Below are 10299 nucleotides of genomic sequence, written 5' to 3'. Positions count from 1 at the left end.
CGTCACACACACCAGGGTTAGGATACGTCACACACACCAGGGTTAGGATACGTCACACACCACCAAGGTGAGATACGTCACACACACCAGGGTTAGGATACGTCACACACACCAGGGTTAGGATACGTCACACACACCAGCGTGGAACACGTCACACACACCACCAGGGTTAGGATATGTCACACACACCACCAGGGTAAGGATACGTCACACACACCAGCGTGGAACACGTCACACACACCACCAGGGTGAGATACGTCACACACACCAGGGTTAGGATACGTCACACACACTAGGGTTAGGATACGTCACACACACCACCAGGGTGGGATACGTCACACACACCAGGGTGAGATACGTCACACACACCAGGGTTTAGGATACGTCACACACCACCAGGGTGAGATACGTCACACACACTAACGTGGAACACGTCTCACACACCAGCGTGGAACACGTCACACACACCAGGGTTAGGATACGTCACATACACCAGGGTGGGATACATCACGCACACACACACACACACACGATACACCTGTACAGAATAGCTCTTTATTATTTCCTAACTGTTGAGTTTTCAGTGATGACGAAAACTTGTCCTCGCTCGGTCACATGACTGACTTGTGACGCTCTTTTTCCCACTTGCATCATCTCCTGTTTCCATGATGTCACATGTCACTCCAGTTTTCCATGATTTGTCAGGAAGAGGGACGTTAGACACTCGCTGTCAATCAGAGCAGATCCTTCTCTCTCGTCTCAGTGTGTGTGTGAACTCCTGTGAGAGACAAAGACAGAGTTTCAGTGTGTGTGTGAGAACTCCAGTGAGAGACAGACAGAGTTTCTGTGTGTGTCTGTCTCACTCACTCACTCACTCACTCACAGCCGGTGTCTGCTTAGAAGCTGTTGATGAATGTGTTTCAGAGGCTGAAACTGCTGCCGTATCTTTGGAGTTTTCACGACTTTTGCCTGAAAAGTCTACATAGTCGATGTACCTCAAACTAATGAAAGATAATTATACAAGATTTAGAGTTTAGCAGGACGTGCCGGTTCTTGTTCAGTGAGAATTATGGGATTGCTGAATGATGTTTCAGGTGTGAAGGCGAATGCAGTCGATCCATGAGATGCTTCAGTTCCTCAGGTGAAGGTGTGTGTGTTTCTGTGATTTGTGTGTTAAACACACACTGTTCTGTCCTTCTCTCTCGTCACACACTCTTCTGCCCTTCTCTCTCATCACACACACTCTTCTGTCCTTCTCTCTCGTCACACACACTCTTCTGTCCTTCTCTCTCTCGTCACACGCACTCTTATGTCCTTCTCTCTCATCAGAGCCTAAAACTGTTCCTCACTGCTATCTTCAGTCTGCAAAAAATTGCACAATGACATGAGACATCATTGAGATACTGAGATATTGAGACACTGAGATACTGAGACAGAGACATTGAGATATTGAGACACTGAGATACTGAGACATTGAGATACTGAGATATTGAGACACTGAGACATTGAGATATTGAGACACTGAGAAATTGAGACACTGAGATACTGAGACAATGAGATACTGAGACATTGAGATATTGAGATACTGAGATATATTGAGATACTGAGATATTGAGATACTGAGACACTGATATATTGAGACACTGAGATATTGAGAAATTGAGATACTGAGACATTGAGACACTGAGATACTGAGACATTGAGACACTGAGATATTGAGACAGACATACTGAGACATTGAGACACTGAGATATATTGAGATACTGAGATATAATGAGATAATGAGATATATTGAGATAATGAGATATATTGAGATACTAAGATATATTGAGATACTGAGATATATTGAGATACTGAGATACAGTATATTGAGATACTGAGATATTGATATATTGAGATACTGAGATATATTGAGATACTGAGATATTGAGATATATTGAAATACTGAGATATACTGAAATATTGATATATTGAGATACTGAGATACTGAGATATATTGAGATACTGAGATATTGATATATATTGAAATACTGAGATATACTGAAATACTGAGATATTGATATATTGAGATACTGAGATATTGAGATACTGAGATATATTGAAATATTGAGATAGAGATATATTGAGATACTGAGATATTGAGATATATTGAGATACTGAGATATTGAGGTATTGAGATACTGAGACATTGAGATATTGAGATACTGAGATATTGAGATATATTGAGATACTGAGATATTTAGATACTGAGATATATTAAGATATTGAGATACTGAGATATATTGAGATACTGAGACATTGATATACTGAGATATATTGAGATATTGAGATACTGATACATTGAGACACTGAGACATTGAGACACTGAGATATTGAGATATATTGAGATATTGAGATACTGAGACATTGATATACTGAGATACTGAGATATTGAGATACTGAGATACTGAAATACTGAGATATATTGAGATACTGAGATACTGAGACATTGAGATACTGAGATACTGAAATACTGAGATACTGAAATACTGAGATATATTGAGATACTGAGATATTTAGATACTGAGATATTTAGATACTGAGATATATTGAGATATTGAGATACTGATATACTGAGATACTGAAATACTGAGATATATTGAGATACTGAGATATTTAGATACTGAGATATTGAGAGATATTGAGATACTGAGATACTGAGATACTGAGACATTGAGATACTGAGATATATTGAGATACTGATACATTGAGACACTGATACATTGAGACACTGATACATTGAGATATATTGAGATACTGAGATATTGAGATACTGAGATACTGAGATATTGAGATACTGAGATACTGAGACATTAAGATACTGAGATATTGAGATACTGAGAGATATTTAGATACTGAGAGATATTTAGATACTGAGATATATTGAGATACTGATACATTGAGACACTGATACATTGAGACACTGATACATTGAGATATATTGAGATACTGATACATTGAGACACTGATACATTGAGACACTGATACATTGAGATATATTGAGATACTGAGATATTGAGATACTGAGATACTGAGACATTAAGATACTGAGACATTAAGATTCTGAGATATTGAGATACTGAGAGATATTTAGATACTGAGATATATTGAGATATTGAGAAACTGAGATACTGAAATCCTGAGATATATTGAGATACTGAGATATTTAGATACTGAGATATTGAGATATTGAGATACTGATACATTGAGACTGATAAATTGAGACACTGAGATATTGAGATACTGAGACATTGAGATACTGAGATACTGAGATATTGAGATATTGAGATATTGAGATATTGAGATACTGAGATACTGATATATATTGAGATACTGAGATATATTGAGATACTGAGAGATATTGAGATACTGAGAGATATTTAGATACTGAGATATATTGAGATATTGAGATACTGAGATATATTGAGATACTGAGACATTGAGATACTGAGATATTGAGATACTGAGATACTGAGACATTAAGATACTGAGACATTGAGATACTGAGATATTGAGATATTGAGATATTGAGATATTGAGATACTGAGATACTGAGATATTGAGATACTGAGATACTGAGATATATTGAGATACTGAGATATTTAGATACTGAGATATATTGAGATATTGAGATACTGAGATATATTGAGATACTGAGATATTTAGATACTGATATACTGAGACATTGAGATACTGAGATATATTGAGATACTGAGATACTGAGATATATTGAGATAGAGATACTGAAACATTGAGACACTGATACATTGAGGCACTGAGATATTGAGACATTGAGATACTGAGACATTGAGATACTGAGACATTGAGATACTGAGATATTGAGATACTGAGATACTGAAATACTGAGATACTGAGATATTGAGATACTGAGACATTGAGATACTGAGACATTGAGATACTGAGACATTGAGATACTGAAATACTGAGATACTGAGATATTGAGATACTGAGATATATTGAGATACTGAGATATTGAGATACTGAGATATTGAGATACTGAGAGATATTGAGATACTGAGAGATATTGAGATACTGAGATATATTGAGATACTGAGATATTGATATATTTAGACACTAATACATTGAGACACTGAGATACTGAGATATTGAGATATTGAGATACTGAGATACTGAAATACTGAGATATATTGAGATACTGAGATACTGAAATACTGAGATATATTGAGATACTGAGATATTTAGATACTGAGATATTGAGAGATATTGAGATACTGAGACATTGAGATACTGAGATATATTGAGATACTGAGATATTGAGATATTGAGATACTGATACATTGAGACACTGATACATTGAGACACTGAGATATTGAGACACTGAGATATTGAGATATATTGAGATATTGAGATATTGAGATACTGACATATATTGAGATACTGAGACATTGAGATACTGAGATATTGAGATACTGAGACATTAACATACTGAGACATTGAGATACTGAGATACTGAGATATTGAGATACTGAGATATTGAGATACTGAGATATTTAGATACTGAGATACTGAGATATATTGAGATACTGAGATATTTAGATACTGAGATATATTGAGATATTGAGATACTGAGATATATTGAGATACTGAGATATTTAGATACTGAGATACTGAGATACTGAGACATTGAGATACTGAGATATATTGAGATATTGAGATATTGAGATACTGATACATTGAGACACTGATACATTGAGACACTGAGATATTGAGACATTGAGATACTGAGACATTGAGATACTGAGACATTGAGATACTGAGATATTGAGATACTGAGATACTGAGATACTGAAATACTGAGATATTGAGATACTGAGAGATACTGAGACATTGAGATACTGAGACATTGAGATACTGAGACATTGAGACACTGAAATACTGAGATATTGAGATACTGAGATATTGAGATACTGAGAGATATTGAGATACTGAGATATATTGAGATACTGAGATATTGATATATTTAGACACTAATACATTGAGACACTGAGATACTGAGATACTGAGATACTGAGATATTGAGATATTGAGATATTGAGATACTGAGATACTGAAATACTGAGATATATTGAGATACTGAGATACTGAAATACTGAGATATATTGAGATACTGAGATATTTAGATACTGAGATATTGAGAGATATTGAGATACTGAGACATTGAGATACTGAGATATATTGAGATACTGAGATATTGAGATATTGAGATACTGATACATTGAGATATTGAGATATTGAGATACTGATACATTGAGATATTGAGATATTGAGATACTGAGATATTGAGATACTGAGATATTGAGATATATTGAGATATTGAGATATTGAGATACTGACATATATTGAGATATTGAGACATTGAGATACTGAGATATTGAGATACTGAGATACTGAGACATTAAGATACTGAGACATTGAGATACTGAGATATTGAGATACTGAGATACTGAGATATATTGAGATACTGAGATATTTAGATACTGAGATATATTGAGATACTGAGATATTTAGATACTGAGATATATTGAGATATTGAGATACTGAGATACTGAGATATATTGAGATACTGAGATATTTAGATACTGAGATACTGAGACATTGAGATACTGAGATATATTGAGATACTGAGATATTGAGATATTGAGATATTGAGATACTGAGACACCAGCCAGGTTTCCATCCAAGTGTTCTTTTGCGAAAAAAGGTTTAGCGCATCAAAATGTTTACCGATATAGCTGATGGAAATGGCAATTATCAATATTTTTTGCAAATGTCGACACAATCCTTTTCCGTTTAACTTTAGCGCATACATTCTATGTCGATACTTTAAATGACGCGAAAAACTAGTTTGGAAACACTTTTTGTCGAAAAAAAGGGCTTTAACGCAAATAAATGTGGTGTCACATGATTTTCATCACGTGCGCACTAGCGGCGCCAATATTTTGATTGTAGGTGAATCAAAGAAAACTGGGCCAGTTAAAATAAGCCAAAAAAAAAAAAAAAAACGGGTTCCCCTTCATCTCCGTTTCAGCGCTTTTCTGCGGCACTGAGGACAGCGACTCAGTAGCCTACCTGAATTTAATGCGTAATTAGCATAGGTTAAAAAAAAATTAAACAGGAATTTTTTGTTGCTTTTTTAATACAATTACAATTTCATTTAATTTATTGTTTAATAAAATTATAGGCCTATTATTTTTAGTTTATTAAAAGCAACAACAGCTGTAAAGATGAAGTTGACGATCGCCATCTCCGTAGTAGTGAACGCGCCTATAGAGAGAAATGCACATCATGGATTACATAACCAGAGAGTAGCCTATTTCTTTTCGTTTTAAATTGTTAAGACATTTCAAGCTTTCTTAAGATATATTTCATGTCTGTGAGGCATATGCTGAGTTTCGTTAAGTTAGGATGAGATGCGCTCCTGTTCACGAGCAATGCAAGTGACCACGCGGGCGCCTCTATGATTGTTGTGTGCTATATTTAAATATTTTTATTTATTAAATGCAGGCAATTGGTTGATAAAAAAAAAAATTAAAATTAAGATACAATTTATACAAAACGAAATTCACTCTAAAAAAAGTCTTTCAGCAAAACTTAACTTAAGTGGTCAAAATCATGTCTGACCCGCTCCACGTCTCTCGATATTGCTCATCCTATCTTACTCGTGCCGTTCACTTTTCATAATCAAGATGAAAAAATAACATTATAATATTTTAACAAATATGAAACTAAATGCGCTTATTTAATGGCAACAACACAGTAGGCCTACAGATTCTCTATTTGTACAAATTGCTGCACATTCATTTTATTCTGAATTTTGCACACATAAGTTGAAAGGCATTTGTTTGTGCATGCATGTAAAACATATCTGCAACATTTATCAAGTTCACTGATAATTATGCGTGCATTTATTAATTATTATCAGAGAGAGAGTGTGTGTGTGTGAAACGGCACAGGTTTTGTGATTTTTGGCTAAAAACGGCATAATCATCTTTAAAGACCACTGGGAATGTTTAAAAATAGCTCAAAATATGATCGGAGTGGGACTTTAATGAATAATGTAACAAGGAGCATGTAAACTGCGTTGTTTGTTTATGGAATAGATCGCAAATAGATCTGAATGAAGAAACATACAAAACCATAGTAGAAAATGTACCAGGCCCACCCAGGCCCAATGGTAGCGCCGCGGCTGCGTGCAAGGTGCAGTCGTCACAACAAAAACCATGGCGGACTCGGAGCAGTACTCATGAGATGTACACACAGCATATCGATGGACAGTTGTTTTACCAACCCCAAAAGTTTCGCCCACTACTCTATACTCGGCGCAGGTTGCCAGCTTGTACAGGGCAATGGCAATCCGCTTTCGTGTTGGAACCGGTGGTCGGGCAACCTGGTAGGCGCAACATCAGGACCAATGAATCCACACAGCATCTCAAACGTCGGCCGTGTCATTCTAAAATGTTGCACCCGGAGACTTTCTGTAAAGTGTCTCTCCACAACTTCCTCCCAGAACGCCGTATTGCGTGGTCTCTCCCAGACCCTTGGACTTCGTCGCATAACGGTAGTTAATTCGAGCCCTATCAGATGAGCAACTGTTTAATTCTGCCGTCGTCTTCTGATATTTCGGACACTTGCAATTATTTGTGAAATTGAAATGACAGTAAGCTGGCAAATTTAAATTAACTGCCTGAATACTCTCTCCATTATTATTATAATTTTTTTGTTTGTTTGTTTGGTGTTGGGGGGTGTGCTGACTGGAACCCCAGAAGGTAGAATTTGCGATAAAAAACTAAAATAACATAAAAGATGTATGGAAACGGCTCAATGGCACTTTTTTTTGCGATACACCAAAACATATGCGACAAATCGCTTTCGTCATTCGTGACGTCATCACGCACACAATCTTATCGGTAAAAGGCCAATTGAATGGAAACAGTCTGGAGACGGCAAAGTTCGTAATGTTTTTTTTATCGCATATTCACTTTGTCGATAACATAACAGCGGAAAAGTGGATGGAAACTAGGCTACTGATACATTGAGACACTGAGATATTGAGATATTGAGATACTGAGATACTGAGACATTGAGATACTGAGATACTGAGATATTGAGATACTGAGATACTGAGATACTGAAATACTGAGATACTGAGATATTGAGATACTGAGAGATATTGAGATACTGAGATTGTCACGGTTCATGAATTCGCTGTCTCTCTCTCATCTAACGTGCTGTTGTGTGTTTGTGTGTGTGTCTGTGGGCGTGGTCACTAATCATTAGTGATCAGTAGCGCCAGCTGGTTTCAATTGTCTGTCCCTTTATAAACTCAGTAACCGGTGTCTCATGTTGTCAGATCGTTGTGGTTGTTCCTGGTGTGTTCCCGTGCTTGTTCCCGTATTCCCCGTGCTGTTTGGATCTTCCTGTCTTCGTCGTGTTCTCCTGGATTTCTGCACTCTTCACGGATTCATCTTGCACTCACGAGGGATTACCACTGGACCACCGCACCAGCACCTGTTGCCCACCGAGGTCCCTGCGTCACCACACCATCAGCGTTTGTGTCTGCCCACCTGTCCCGCTGTGTTGGCGATCGTCTTTGTGCTGTGTTTCTGACCCACTGAGTGTTTTCAATAAAGAGCGTTGTTGCATATACATCCTGTCTGTCATCCGTTACAGAACGATCTGACCACCATGGATGTAGCAGGCGCCACGAGTTGGGACGAGTTTGCGACTCGAAGCATCGCGAGAATGGACACCCAGGAGGAGAGCATTGCCAACACAGGTCGGGCGGTCCAAGCGCTGGTGACGCAGGTGTCCGAGCTCACCCAACAACTCCAACAGCTAAGAGCTCCCACTGCGCCGCCCACACTGCCCGTTCAGCCCGATCCACCAGAGCCGTCCCAGCAGCGCGAACCGAGATTACCGACGCCAGAGGGATATTCAGGTGAACCGGAGTTTTGCAGAGCATTTTTGACCCGATGTTCTATGCACTTTTCCTTACAGCCACTGACGTTCAGTCAAGAACGGTCTAAGGTGGCATTCGTGCTGACGCTGTTGTCCGGCAAGGCGGCTCTCTGGGGAACGGCAGTGTGGGAGAATCAAGATCCATGCTGCGCCTCGTTCCAGGCACTCTCTGAGGAGATGAAGAGGGTCTTCGATCGTGCGGTGGCGGGTAGGGAGGCGGCCAGACTACTCGCCGATCTCCGCCAAGGTAACGGCTCGGTGTCGGAATATTCCATCCGGTTCCGCACCCTGGCTGCAGAGTGCCGATGGAACGAGGAGGCGCAGTGGGATCGTTTCCTGCATGGGTTGGCTGACCGTGTCCAGAGGGAAATCTACATGCTGGACCTTCCACGCAGTTTAAATGGACTCATTGAGCTGGCGTTGCGAGTGGATGCTCGATTGAGCAGAATGGGTCGCTTCCAACAGAACCCTCCGTATCGCTGTATGGAGAATCCGCGCCTTGAGAACCTGGACACGGTCAGTCCCGTGTGTGATCCCGAGCCCATGCAGGTGGGTAGAGCTCGGCTTTCCCGGGAGGAGAGAGAACGGCGGAGGTCCCAAGGACTGTGTTTGTACTGCGGGAAGGCAGGTTACTTCATCCACTCGTGCCCGTTAAAAGATCAAGCCCGGTAGTAACAACGAGGCTACTATCGGGTGGGATCTCCGCCAAGAAGACCTCATCATCACCATCATCAGCTACTCTCCTTCCGGTAAGACTAAGGTGGGCAACCCACACACACGACACCAAGGCTTTACTGGATTCGGGGACAGAAGGTAATTTTATGGACTCAGAACTGGCTCATCATCTTTGCATCCCGATTTCCTCCCTTCCGTACAAGATCTCTGTCAAGGCTCTCAATGGACAATCACTTCCTGACATTTCATACATAACCGAACCTATCACTCTCATCTCTTCTGGTAACCACACAGAGACAATATCCTTCCACCTCATGAACTCACCTCTCGCACCCATCGTACTCGGACATCCCTGGCTCACATTACATAACCCCAGAGTCGATTGGGGTCACAATTCTGTTTCTATGTGGAGTAATACATGTCATGAGTCATGTCTTGTGTCTGCGTGTACGTCTGTACCTGTGTCTGTTTTCCAGGAGGAGGCGGTGAATTTGTCTAACGTGCCCGGGGAGTACCAGGACCTGAGAGAAGTGTTCAGTAAGTCTCGTGCTGCTTCTCTCCCTCCTCATCGTCCCTATGACTGTG

This window comes from Scardinius erythrophthalmus (assembly GCF_964197995.2).
Source record: "Scardinius erythrophthalmus genome assembly, chromosome: 12".
Taxonomy (NCBI): domain Eukaryota; kingdom Metazoa; phylum Chordata; class Actinopteri; order Cypriniformes; family Leuciscidae; genus Scardinius; species Scardinius erythrophthalmus.
This window is presented reverse-complemented; position numbering follows the sequence as displayed.